This window comes from Tubulanus polymorphus, chromosome 4 (assembly GCF_964204645.1).
Source record: "Tubulanus polymorphus chromosome 4, tnTubPoly1.2, whole genome shotgun sequence".
Classification (NCBI taxonomy): domain Eukaryota; kingdom Metazoa; phylum Nemertea; class Palaeonemertea; order Tubulaniformes; family Tubulanidae; genus Tubulanus; species Tubulanus polymorphus.
The window spans coordinates 4,251,011-4,266,104 of record NC_134028.1 but is presented as its reverse complement, the minus strand read 5'-3'; the positions used below and the strand labels follow the sequence as shown (position 1 = coordinate 4,266,104).

Here is a 15,094-nt window from a genome sequence, read left to right as displayed (position 1 = left end):
TTTGATTGACGAGGTTTTCATGTTTATTACGGCAATCAATATTTAACGAACTGCAGGCGCTGATTGACATGTCGATGACAAGCGCCCTGGGAAACAGAAAGAATCAGTCAATTCAAACTCGGTTGCTGCTGCTAGTAAAGATAATTCTTTCGAATACCTGAATATGACAGTCGCCCGAAGCCACTTGTATAATTATCAGATCTAATAGAACCGCAGCGGAGACGTTTTTGGGTTCCTTCGATATGAAAATCTAATTAAACGATTCACATTCTTTGAAATCATAAAAATGACAATTCGAATTTGTCATTTAGAAAATGCACCGGGGCCAGAAAGAACCCGGTATTGATATTGAAGATTGCAGATTCTGCGTCGAACCAGTGTCTTATTCGCTTTGACTGAAATTTCACAAATAAAGTTTTTCATGCGTCTGATATCTTATACTTTGCAAGATTGTTTTCATGCGAAATGTAGGTCACCGCCATAATTCTCCACGTGATCTCCTAGCAACCAATCATCACCACAGGCCGCAGGATTCTCATAAGATTTACGCACATGTATCTTCTTTGACCCCAATAAGTTTTATTGCGAATCGTGCGAAAAGAGTTGTGCGTACGGTTGCATCTGTATATGATCTACGTTTTGGACTACATGGATTAAATATAGAGATGGCTTCATCTTTTCTGTTGGTAACACGAGTGCCTGAGTCTGTCGATGCGTTCGGAAAGATATTCAACTATTCGACTCTGGGCCGCCTGTGATTGATGGACTTGTTCCGTAACCCATTTGCGTTATGATCGTTTATTGCGCAGCTTCACGATGAAATATTAATATGCGCACACTCCACAAGCTGATCAAAATGGATGATGTGGCTACCGCATCTCGGGGAATACATCAACTCATTCCCCAGGTAGCCGTTTATCTTCGCCGACACATTTGACAATAACCATACCATCTCACAACTAATTAATACTTCACATTTATCGTCATTTCCAATGTTTCAGTTGACAATTTGATTGTTATTAATCGGCAACTGTTTGTGCTTGGAAGCGCCTGCAATGGTCGTATGTCGGGTAATCGCAGTTGGCTAATGGGTCCCATACACATCCATCATTTGTTTTTCGCTGTCATAATCCGTTCACCGAATAATTAATGACGCTAGTTTATTATTATAAATTTGACAGTTTATGGCCGTCTACACTGTTTAAGTGCGGTTATATGTGGAATATATGAGCGATACAAGGTGTGGCTTTTTATTAAACAAGCTGTGATGAAATCCATGCCTGCCCAGTCCAGGACACTAAGTAGATCTCCTGCAGAGTTACGCGGCTACTGGTTTTTTGACAGCCTTCGTCCCTGGTTATGACGTCACTTTTTCCGCCACGCTTGGCCCTGTCTTCGCTAATCAATGTATCGTTGTGATAATGATTAGGGTTATGAGGTTTTGTTAGAAACGCGCGCTTTTGGCCCGAAGGACATCGCTTTCATCTTCAACACCAATTTCCCTCATTCGTTTGAATTACTTGCCGTTCGTTGTTTCAGCGGCGAAGAAAAGTAAATCTGCTCGAGGTCCCGCAAACACAATGAATTCAATAAGCGGTCGTAGTTGAGCCGGCTTCGGGCAAACAACTGCTAGATTAGTCCGTGATGTGTTTGAAATGTCTCTAAACGAACTGCCGCCATTATACTAGCCAGAATACTTGGGTTCGAATCCCACAAAGATTACGAATTTCCTTGCACACGAAAACAGCTGAAAGAACTGTTTTAACTTTTTTCAACAGCTTAATAGCAGTTACCACGATCAAAGAGCCACTTAATAGACACAGTTAGAGATGCCTGTAATTGCGAGCCTGTGATCACTGAGAATAAATGCAGTAATTTTATCCTCGTACCGAAATCAGTGACTGCGAGCTCTCCTTAGAGATCTGTCGCCTGAACCCGGAGAAATGGAGTGTTAAACACGATTAGGGCCGCGATTACTAAAGCTAATGAAAAGGAAACACTGCGTGAGGGGCATCAATTAACGTGACGGGCTAATTCTTTGATCTGCGATAAGTTAGGCAATTGGAAGTGACGTTTGTGACGGGGCCAATAATGTACCCACACGGTAACCACATTAAAGAATGAGAGGGACGTGCTAGTGGGCCCCAGGGTATTAACCCTTGTTTAAATCCATCTCTTCAAGTCGATAAATGGAAGTAGTTGAAATTATAATCATGAATTGCCTCCACACTACTGTTTGCGTGAGATCTCTACGTTTACGAGAGGAATTCCAGAATAATTCAGCCAAAGATGTAAGGTTCTTGAATAGAAGTGTATATATTCGAGCAACTTTTCGGCTTAAAGACTATTAGCCATCATCAGGCGTACTCAGTCATCATCAGTACGCCTGATGATGGCTATTAGTCTGTAGCCGAAACGTTGCTCAAATATATATATAGCGTTTACTAAAGAACTAACTTTACATTGGCTGAATTACTGTGGGACTTCTCTCGTATATTCGGAGATATTGTGCATCTTCTCGTATCTACGCGAATTCGCTTCGATTCAAGTTCATTTCATAGAAAAATGTTTATATATAAACAGGATAATAGGACAATCTAATGACTGTGTGCGTCTGGAATATTCGAGAGTCATTTTCGAGGTCTAAAGGGAACGAAACGTCGTCGCATTACAGCCACGTTGATGAAAGAGTTAGCAATGTGACTGTTGTTCGTCTGTTACTCATTCATTTTGTTGATTCCGTTTATTTGCGTTTGAGAAATTTATCATATAGAATGAGGCTGTACGTGCGGAGATTAATGTCATATAGTTCGTTCATCATTTATCATTATCGTGTTCGAATTTATCATCCGAACGATACATATTTTTCGTAAATTAGAGCCTCGATATATCATCGAAACGTGAAGAGAGATGACTGCGTGTATCATCCCTCGTACCATTCGACGGTCATCAATCTCCAGGTATAGAAACGTTCATCCCTCACTAAACCACTTTATCTTATACGATACATTCTCAGTTTACAAATTACTTTTTGAATTCTCTGAGATGAGAGATGGTTTCGGTGTAACAATCTCTTTTTCTTTTCTGTCCAAGTTTCCAGTGAATGATGAGCGGTTTTGCGGCTATTCGATCATGTAATCTGATATGATACCCCCCCCCCCCCAAAAAAAAATACGAGAAATTGATATTTTTCCACTGTATTATACAATCCTCTGCCCTCGTTTTTTTATATCTGATTAAATATTTATAGCGCAGTTTTCCACGCGAGGTAAAAGTAATACGCAATCGTTGATTCACATATACAGTAGCGTGAAAATAACCATCATCTCGGAATGGCAATAAAGGCTCAATATTCTCAGATGATGAAATAGTTCCGGGTAGGCTTGACATGTTCCGAGGATGATGTACAAGTTCCGGAGTTCCGCTCTAATTTCCAGTTCCACTTTTCTCGCACTCTGGAGATTAGACAAATGAATTTACTGCTAACGCACGTCGCGGCGCGGCGCGTTTTAATGCAATGAAATTTCCAAGCTGGAAAGAATCCATTCTAAACGCGTTGACTTGCCGGAGGAATTTCCTAAATTAATGGTGTTTACACGAGCTAATCAATAATCGAGTCGAGACAATTAAATCATTGAATTGCCCATAAATATCCAACTAAAGAGGAACGTCGTGTCGGAGTCGAGTTTCCTGGCGTCGTTTACGTCGTTTGAATTTCCCTTGAAGTTTTCACCCATAGAAATTGATTGATTAGACTGCTGTTTGTCGCAATCAGAGATACCGCACCCAACAGAAACAACCAGTTCACATTTCAAATCCTCGTCGTTATTCGTGAAATGGTTCGAGAACCAACCGGGCTCAGGGTCCGTGCATCTCACGGGCAGCGGTGCATACGTTATCAATCAATTTCTGGCCTCTAATTCTATAAATCCTTTAATAAATTGTTCATTGGAAAAAAGACACTGGGCCCGGTCGTGACTTAAGTCCAAAAGTGGTCTTAAATCGTAAGACTGGTCTTAAGTTGTTAGATTGGCTATAGAAGTCGGTCTTAGACAGGTCTGAAGTCTAAGCCATGACTATGCAACCGATCCCTGAAGTGTAAACAGAATCTGAAATGCTTCGTCAGGCGGGATGAATTAAATGGTGGCAATTTTCGATCCGAATTTCAACTGACGAATCGTGCATAAAATCTCACCAAATACGAACATATTTTCAAAGTCGAAGTGATGTGTTTTGTGCGACGTTCATGTCGTTATAATACGTATGATTGATGACCCTATCACATACACCTGCCACTTGGACCGATATGCCAGTAAGTTATCGCCTCTTCTTCGTCTTTTTGTTCGTTCATCTCGTGTTCATCCATCAAACCAGACATCCACGAAAGCTCATAAATATATCACCTTTTTGATTAATCGAATATCAAACAAGACGTCGCTCAACTCAAATCTTGCGTGATTATAAACAGTTTTCTGTTTTCAACTGAAATCGACTTTTCTCGTATGTAAATATATAACTTGGGATTTAGGATCGTGTCCGCCACTGTTTTATTTTGCAGAACTGTCTCCAATGTATCTAGTTGTGCTGACTGCAGTTTAAAATCGAACGTTACGTCAGCTACGAACAACGAATAGGCCTACATATCTTAGTTGAATACCAAATGCGAATTAATCTTAACGACAAGAACGAAGACGCAAGCCACTTCTGGGTTACGTCGCAGAACTAGCTGTTGCGCTGACTGCAGTTTATTTTGATGGCTTTCTAAATGCTAATCATTTTAATAAATCATTACATTCTCATGCAGTCGAAGTTGACATGTCTTTCTTTGTTTTAACTGCGACATTTGACTTGAGTGTAATGTGAAACTACATCAAAGGATGCATAAACTAAAACACATCTAAAACGCGTCGACTGACCGCATCTCTCATCGCCGGCATGATTCTCATAATAAAGCTCCTAGTTTTTATTTCGAGTTCTCGACGAGCCGACTAGACATCAAAGTGGTTGTTGTTTAGTATTTGGCGACGGACTGCACCGCATCCCTCGGTAATAAACAAGCTGAAACACAGAACCGCACATTATATTGAAGTTGTAAATAATACTAGCTTAAAAGTTGAACACAAAGGGATTCTTCGGGGTCGTTAATGTGACCATAAAACGTTGTTTATTGCGCTACTACGCACTTTGTGTTACTGAGACGCTATCATAGTCAAAAGCGGCCGCCCGCCAACTCCGCACACAAAATCATGATATATGACCCTCTATGCATATATAAAGTGGTGGCCGCGGTCGTTTTTCAAAGGTAGTCGGCATGTTATCGGTTGTAATGAAAAAGGATGACAAATTACCCTGAGCGACCCATAAAGCTGATAAATGGTGCTGGTAAATTTTGTAAATCAAAACTGAAAGGCTCCAAATTGCACATGAAGCCCATACTTTATCGGCTAAATCGTTAGTAGTGGCATTTATGGGTTTAGTAAATATAAACTACGACCGCTGATTAATGGCCCGGGCCAAGTAAAGACTCTGTTTTTACGAGCCTTTCTGCTTCTGGCTTGTGTTTTTATGACCGGCTGTTATTTCGTGTTGTTTACGAGCCCGGCGCGAATTACCGCCCGATAATAACACATCCATGTTTTGTGCGCGCGCACATGCGCAGACCTTGTCCTAATCCGTGGGGATATCAATACATCATCAACTTCCAATTATGAAGTGACCTTGAAATATCTCGTAAACAATGACTTTTAATACCGGTGTCAAGCGAAAAAAATTAATGATTCCCCGAAAAAAAAAATGCCACGCGCGCGTATTGTTTACACGCGTCATATTGGACGTAAAATTGCCGTCAAAATTGGCTTTATTCTGATGAGATATTCATTTCGCTCCAACCATGAGAATGGTACATGGAGGCAAAATTGAATACAAAATATGAAATATGAAAAATAATCATATACAAATATACATACAAACAAAGCAAATTGGAAAATAGTTTTATAACAATCAAGGTTAAGATTCAATTTTTCAGCCAAGGCTATTACAAAAGATTAACTACATAGTAAAATTCAGATAGCTGTTGGCGCTTGACGTCCAAATGACGTAATAGGTCTATATATTTCAGTACCGGTATGAAACTAAGTTCGACGAGTATGAGCAAATGAACACGTTTAAAAATTAACGAACATGTGTAATTATGACGTTTTACTAGTTGTAGAGAAGGTGTTGAACATTGTTTATTTTCCAGTGTAGTCTCAACTCGAGAACAAGGACGAACAAACACGACGCCTAACAATCATCAGTGGATCTTGTTCAGAAACACGTTTTAAACAAACACGAAACCATCTTTTCAGTTCCCAGCAGCAATATTTTCAAACGGGTAAAATATGTTCAACCTATTTACAGCCCAGTGAATCTGAGATCCAGGGCGAACTTCGGTTATTCGAGTATAGCGAACTGCGCAACTGAGCACCGCCACGGACCAGATCAAGTTCCAAGATGGCCGACACAGTGTAATGCGAGGTTTTTAATAGTGCATTCGGTTATTAGCTCCGATCACTAAAGTTGACCTACGAGCAATCATCTCAACGATTGCTCGTAGAGTTGAGTAACTACGAAACCGAAGTTCGCTCGGTTGTGGGGAAAAGCCCTGGAGCAGTCCACTTTTTAGCGTGAAATCGCCATGTCGTCATTCTCAAAATTGTAAAATGTTTTCACGTGCAAAGTTTGTTCCCAGATGACAAAATGAGGAATTTGAAGCTATTCCGACTGTAACTAGCAGTTCGAACGCTCGACTTAATCCGACCAGAAAATGATTGACTCATACAAGAAATATTCTTATCGGCCGATGAACTGATAAATAAAGATTGTCGTAAATAAATCATCAATTTTCAGCGGGCTGACGCAGACAGCGCAAATAAAAAAATTCGTGAGAGGCATTCATCACTGTCGAACGAGTTTATCTTAGATAATATCCACGTATATATCAATAGTATAAACACACATGTATTTATGACGCCCAAAGGTCCCAGAGAGCATAAATTATCAGTCGTAAATCTTTCGGAAACTTATCGATCTTTTTTTTAAATTTTTTATATCTTCAGCTTTTCTGGGATTTAATACAAACACAGAAGAAGGCAATTTATATCAAAATTATGAAAAGAAAAATTCTCCCCGGCCGGGAATCGAACCCGGGTCTCGCACGTGACAGGCGCGGATACTCACCACTATACTACCGAGGATTACGATCTGTGGGGTAGAAATAGGTAAAGTTGTTAGCAGGCTAATCAGAATGGACAAACTGGAAATAGGTCAATTTTTATATTCATTAATATGTATATGTGCTTTATGTCTTGATTTAGTTGCTGGCTTCTAGTCCCTGATTTTGTGAAGATGCACTAGTAAGAAAAATGATGCGTTTTTTGTTCGGAAGAGAAAAGACGACATTTCATGCGCTGATTGTGTGCAAGCCAATTTATAACGGTGACTTGTAGTTTTACAAGACTTGTCAAGACACTCAATAGACTGTTAATCAAACTAGAACGGGCGTTTTAACCTAAACAAAGACACTCCGGATAGCTCTGTCAGCCGTATACGGGCCGGGAATAAATAATTTGCTTTGATCGATCGGAGTCATTTGCGAGATTTTGACAGGGTGAACATGCCACCCATTCACCGATTCGATGATGGTCAAATCCTGGCTTTGTCGATCGTCGAAAACTGACAGATATCTTTCCTATCTCATAATTAATTACATGGGAAAAGTGTCCGGCCCGATTAAAAGTGGTTGATAAATTAGCGTCTTTTCGTGGTGTGGTTTGGTTATAATTCAGTCTATACTCTCTCAAGACTAACTAGATTGGTGTCAAATGAAAAAAGAATCACCGTACATTCGAAAAGTTTATGACGAAAACTAGCTGGAATCTATGAAACGCAGAGAAAGATATATTATGACTGTATAGTTCCAAGATTTGATACAATGAACACTTCAAGATATCCCTAACGCTTTGATTCTTTGATTCTTTGGGAGGCATACATTTAATCTGCCAAAGAAATCCTTAAAATTCTCTCACGTTTTGCGTGGAATCTACGTAACTCGCAGAAGTATATGAATTCCAAGATTTGAAGTAATGAACACTTCAAGATATTGCTGTCCTCATTCTTTGGTAGATTCAATCTAACCCCCGATGAAAACCTAAAATTGTTGCTGCGTAACTCGCAGAAGTATATAGCATGAATTCCAAGATTTGAAGTTAACACTTTAAGATATTCCCGTGTTCATTCTTTGGTACTTTAACTGAAGCAAAGAAAACCTAGAAATTCGAGAAGCATGAGACTTTTCAAACGCTATTGCGTGAAACCTGTGACAAGTTATATATATATGATTTAGATTTTTACGAGGTCTTCACTTGGCGAAGCTGTGATTGATGTTCTTTTAATCGAACATGAACAAGCAACAGCTGTATCTGACGTGCTCTTTACAGTTTCACATTTGAAGTAGTAAACATTTTTCTTCTTCTTTCCATTGTTTTATCATCACATCAAACTAGTGAAAAGTGTTACATGCGCTCTAGCGAAAACAATTTTGCCAGAAATACGCGTGTAAAGCTTCTGATTCTAAGTCTGAATAACGGTTAATTTTCTCGACTTACTGTTTTTGGCGTCTAAACATAAATCGCCGATAAAACCACTCTTCAAGTTGAAGTCATAACAGCGAAAATATAATTTCTCGGCTCAAGTCGTTGTTGTCATAGTAATGTAGGATGCTAATGATAGGTACGGGTCTTGTGTGGCGCGATGCTGCCGTCGTTAATGGGAATATTTCAGGCCATTTTACCGCATATTACATTCACAAAGAACCAGAGATTACGCTAAGAAGGACTCGGGTCAATAAATCTTAGGAACGACAATAAAACGGCTATCATCACAGGGCGTCTTGTCCGAGGCATCAACTTAACTGGTATCGTGGAGAAATTCATTATGCCAAATCACCGGGGATCAAGAAAACTCACCCGCGGATCAGATAGAAGCGAATAAATTGAGTTAGGAAGCAATTAATTTGCACTAACCCCGGGATGCTGGACCCTATTACCGCCCGATTCTCCGCCAGTCTAAATTAACAAGCGTTCGCAATGGCCATAGCTGTCAATTTGGAATCAAATGATGCATCCTAAATGCTGAAATATGCCCGGCAAGGATTAGGCACGAGCGACTAAGGCCATATTTCACTGTGATGTTTCGGCGCACTATACATTTCCAGAAGTGGTGAATCTTGGTTAATTTAGTTTGGGTAATGTTCTGTTTAGTTTATGTATCAGATAATGTCATCTTCGTGTTGTATTTAGAGTGAGTGAGAGAGAGAGAGAGAGAGAGAAAAAAGAGAACTAGTGGTTCTTGTTATTCATAACCACACTTTCGTTCGTTCGAATTTGAGCGTCAGTTTGTGGCTGGTGCTTTTTTCGCCATTGCATGGTTAACCTGTTGCTTCCAAAAATGGGCCGAGCTGTATTGCGCTGTTTCAGGCTTTTTGTGTCGTACAAAATGTTTTACAAATCCGCGAGCAGCCTCCCGAGGCATTATCTGTAAAGAAATACATTTCTTCAATCGACGCGGGCGACTGGCTTTCGCTTGGCATTTCCTGTCTGTGTGTAAGTCTATTTCGATCCATCATAAAAGCAACCTGCTATAATCCAATAGCTCTGCTGTCTATCTATCGCATCGAATCTGTCAAGCCGACATCACAAGCATTGACAAATGTTATTAGCCGCCGTGATTTAACCCGAACCAATACATTAATGTCCGATTCGATATGAATACTGCTCGTCTCTACCCGTTTATATATACCTTCATTACACGACGACGACACATATATATTATATATAACCAAGTACAGATGCTTCATGTCGATCGCCCGACTGAATCACATTATCTTAATTCATATATTGCCACGTGAAAATATTCGAATGCCCACAAAGTGTAAGAGCCATAGTTGCATATAGATGGCGCGTTATGCAGACACCCATCGCCATCTGACGGTATCAAGTTGAGCCAGCAATGTTTTACGCTAGAAGCCGTTTCTCCACGAATGGGTCATTTGATTACCCGTTACCGCTGACATATTGAAAAAAAAGTGTATATGGAAATGAACCGCAGATACCCCATATATCAACTTGTCAGACGCGGTGTGTCTCCTATTGAAACCAAAAAACACCCTGCAAGAAAGTCATTTATTAATTGCGATTGTCGTTTTATTGAAACGTTATAGAAGCGCGACTACGGTCGGTTGTCAAGCGTTTCTGCGCGATTGTTGGTGGCATAATGGTACCGCTGACGCGCCAATCGACTCGAGCCAATCAATCACGAACTCTTGTTTAGAAAGACTGTCACCTCTCAGAGATGTTCAATCAAATATGATGTACAGTAAATTGTGAATGATGAGGACGCAGTCATTCTGTAAACTACGACGACCTGAACCGTGAAGCCCATCGATTATAATCGAAATAACTACTTCTTTACTTCGGGTCTTGAGTCACTTGTTTCTCACAAACATTAGCGAATCTTTGACTTGATCGATTTGTCGTTTGGGCCTTATCAGTTTGAAACAGATGGGTTCATCTTTTGATGAAGTATATTTCGTTCTATCAGGACACACAAAGTAACACACGTATACGTAATAGTTTACGATCTATATGTTAGAGCCATATTGTCCCCTAATCTCTGGTTTTATCGAATACTGACTATTTTGATACGACTCCAGTAGCCGAGGGAGTTGGACACGATGCACGATCAGTGCTGAGTGGTGACAAACGTGTTCGGGTCCCGCTAACTGCTTTTACAGAAACAAGTCTATCGTGAACAACAGCAGAGGTTGTTAGTCTCAGGGAAACCAAGGTCCGAACAAAAACAATCGAAATACCCCCATGAAAGGATAAATCTTTCATTTCACTTCGAACTCCATTTCACAGTCGTGTTACATCAACTGATATATAGGTACTTTTCACGCTTTAATGTCGTTTTGATACAAAAGAAAGACGCGAAATCACTTGTCAAAATGAAAGCAGAAGAATTCAATAATTGCAGCTCGTTTGTTTCGCTGTGACGGGAGTTTGGCACCTACGTGTCAGGCTGTGTCTTCCAATCCCTGGAGCCTATCATTTATTATAAAAACTTGGCATTTTTTCACTGCAAAGTAACAAGCCAGAACCATTTTACAACGTGGACTGTCAGCTCTGTCACACGGCGTTGAGGAATGACTCTCAGATGATCCCGCTTTGGGCTTTGTACGAGCCGCGGCGCTGTCAACTTGAAAAATGACAATTTGAACTTCTTTCTTAGACATGGCTGTCACCGAGACGCTTCCGACGACGGCGAAGGTGCATGAAATATTAATTTCTAAGTAATTAATGAAAAGAAACCGATCTATCAAATTCATCCTTTGCAAAGTCGCGATGACTGGGTGTACGTTATAACGAATGATTTACGCTTTGAAGGAACATTCAAGTTTAGTACTATATATGCTTGAATGAGATTGGTTCATAGAATTTGGAAGAATAGAACAAATGTATACATTTAATGTTACACCAGGAATTTATTTTGGAATTTGGGTTTAAATGTGAAATTATTCGCTAATTCCAGGTAAAGCATACCACAGCTTATATAGGTTGTAAAACTAGGTAAATAGTAGTTTTTCACCATCTTCTTCACAATCCAGTGTATTGATATCAGAGTCTTCGTTGACCCAATCGTTCTGATCATCATGTTGAAGAATGCCGCGACTTCTCGGGAGCCAGACCAGCATCACTTGAACGTGCATGGTACACAACAACCCTCGACCATTAATGAAACTGCAGCGTCTTGTTCCCTTCTTCACTCCTCAATAGCATTCGTATTCGATCTGCTGTGATGAAAATTGATTTTCGTCATCTAATCGTATAGCAGAATAGATGTAATCATTCAAAAATTTACTTATGTACGAATGAATCTATTATTGTGAACATTGGACTCGAAGAAATGCACGACAGGTCATCGTTCATTGTACAATCCCGCGGTGACAAACACTGATGAAATATGTTAAGTCAACCTTCAACAGTACCATCGATCTTCTTTTACTATATTCTTCTCGCTACATTATAATTATTGTCGAAATATTCCACACCCATTATAACTATCTGCATGAATTGACTTTTTACTCGTTTCACGAAACCATATGGTCAATTTATATATGTCATAAACCGGTACGACACCGCGACAACGTGACAAAAGCGAACGCTTCAATTGGGTAATTTAGTGTAATTTTTCAAACTCATTTACTTCTGAAATCATCATTGTACGCAAGCGCTATTCACCGGGACGTTGTTATGCGGGAATCCTGACACCGCGTTATCGCAAAAATTGATGAGATTTTCATACGCCACAAGGAACTGCCTTTGTCACGTCGATTTATGAATTCGCTCGGTATATAAATTCGACGCGACACCATACAAGATGACCACCTGTCGGCCTTTACATATAATTTCAACCGTTATAACGACAAAATTTCATCGAAATAAATCATTTTTCTCGCGCGGCGCCGACAAAGACGATATAAGCGAACGCGATAAATTGCGCGTTTATGCCCGGCGAATGGAGGCAAGTTTCAGCGTCCGCTATAAATCAGCGGGTTAATGATCGGTTTTATGCAACGCCGCCGTGAATTATGTTTCGAGATCCGGCCGATTTATGCCTGGACAATGTGCCGACAAAAATGGCCCGTCGCCAATGATACAGCAATAACCATAAATCAACAACACGCTTAATATTCCAGTAACATTTTCCTCTGGGTGCTTTATATAATCGCTGTCGTGATTGGGGCCTCGGTGTCCCTGCTGCTTCAGGAAAACCACTTTTAATTTCTGCCATTGACTGCTCTACAGTACCGCCGCTGAAATTCCCTCGGTGCACTCCACCAGAGTCCTGGGCATTCTTATCTTGTATAAGGTTTTGAATCCGAGTAATAATCGAGTAAATCGTGCTATTTTTATCGCTTTGTCATCTAAGACACATCTGATGCCGGTTTCATTTCTTTTTGGTCGAAAAAAATGGCTTGACGTCCGAGGCCACGTGTCACGGAACAGTTTTCGATTGTGGCACGACTGTCGTGGTAAGCCCCACATTTAATGAGTTCTATAATCATGTAGGATTTATCTGTCGGACAAATATGATAAATTGAAATCGTTTGTGCCGTGATTACCGTCGTTTCGTCATCCGATAACTTTACTTCTCGACTACATGGGGATACGGCGCGTCGGGATCATGGCCGGGTGATAGGCAAATGTTTACCGGTAGGCGATAAATCATGAATACCGAGTGTTCTGACGGACTATATTTGTCAGAAACACACCATCAAACACTATCCCGCTGATTTTGATATATTTTACTGTCAGCTTGTATCAAATAATGCCACATTTTGTATTACAAATATTGAGTTCCATCAATGGTACTGTCATTTAATGGTACTGACATCCCTTTTAAGCTACGTGCGTTGACGGGCAAGCGAAAAAGCTATTTGCATGGAAGACCCCAAAGATACTAAATCCCCGTTTTGTTTTTGTTGGTCATGTAATTCGCGACTCTGACGTCACATCCACTTCCTCGGCTCGCACAACCAGCACCACCTAGTGGACAAACCGCTTTGTTCTTTCAGTGTTTATCGGCTACAAAATATTTGTTGATGGCTTATTATAGATTTAAGAAAAAGCGAAAATGACCTTCTTACACATCAAGTATCCGTTTGTATAGTAGGGAAATTTATCCCACTCCAATTCGGTTCGACAGCTGCCAATGATTGATTTACTTTGCTTACATTTTGATAGATGGACCTGACAAACTCTGTAAGATAAATACTATTTCATACAACATCAATCTTGTACGGCGATGAAGGCCGATATTTATTATAATATTCATCAATCGTCTGTCCCGTCAATGCATTCATTCGAATGGATTTTGGTTATGGCTGTGATCGTCACTTCGCCGCAACTCCAAACGTATGATGACAAGGGGCATCTATAGTGAACCTGGTTCGAGTCCTGCTAACAGTGTGAGGGCAAACACTTCACGTCAACAATCCAATATGGTTGTCTTGGGAAACCGAGATCCGAATGACGCCAGGCAAAGCAAGAAGAAACATTTACAAGAGTATTATCACTACATCTGACCAGTACCGATCACTACATTTTTCTACCGAAAAAGGATCTGGATAACTTTAGTTGATGACTCTGTCAAGAAGATGACCGGTTGCTGTTGTTGTTTTTATCGTTTTATGTGTCTCATTTCGTGAGTGTCGAGCGCGGGCGGGTGTTGTGTGTGTGTGTGTGGTGTGTGCATTGTTTATTGGATATCGTGTCAGGAAATTCCAATAAGTGTGTCGTGAACACGTACATGGTGTCAGTAAATCAGTCGGAAATTGTCAGCCGATCGTTCCTACAGCAGATAAAACAACGTAATCTACTTAATGCAATATTTTTGCTGAACGCTATAAATCGCGATATTAGTGACAATAAAAGGCACAGCGCAATATGTCTCTGTCAGCATAGCTTGAGCACACATATTACGGTCGATCGTGCCGCTTCCTCTTGCCACGATTAATCGGCATATAAATAATATTTAGTAGTCCATACACCGCCAATAATCTGCCTTGATTTACGATAACGAGCCGGGCCTTTGATGAATTGTGTTATTAATTGGCTTAAGAATTCGGCCGTTTATCATGCTAATGGTTGCGAGCCAATTCTGCAACTACTGCAGACGCCGCCGACTTGGGGCAAATTCTTTGCCGTACCAAGAGTTGGTTTATTATAAGCGATAAACGGCGCGTATATCTTCCTGCAAGATGTATTTATATGTGGAGATTTCAGAATGTTCGGCAATATAAAATGATTCATCGCAGATTGCCTGGCATATAATGGCGCAATAAATACAAGAGCCAAATGAATCTGGTCGTGAAATGTTTCCTACAGACATTCAGTAAACCATAGATTACACTGAAATACTGACATCAATTACTATGTGAAGACATTATATCTCCTAAAATACGTTTACTTTAATTTATTTGCACTTTCGGTGG

General features: G+C 40.3%; 1 non-coding gene across 1 annotated transcript; it reads right to left on the bottom strand.

Moving 5' to 3' along the window:
- Positions 1-7,163: 7,163 nt before the first annotated feature.
- Trnad-guc (transfer RNA aspartic acid (anticodon GUC)) lies at positions 7,164-7,235 on the bottom strand. The gene has a single exon. It is a non-coding gene; the product is annotated as a tRNA-Asp (tRNA).
- Positions 7,236-15,094: the final 7,859 nt, after the last annotated feature.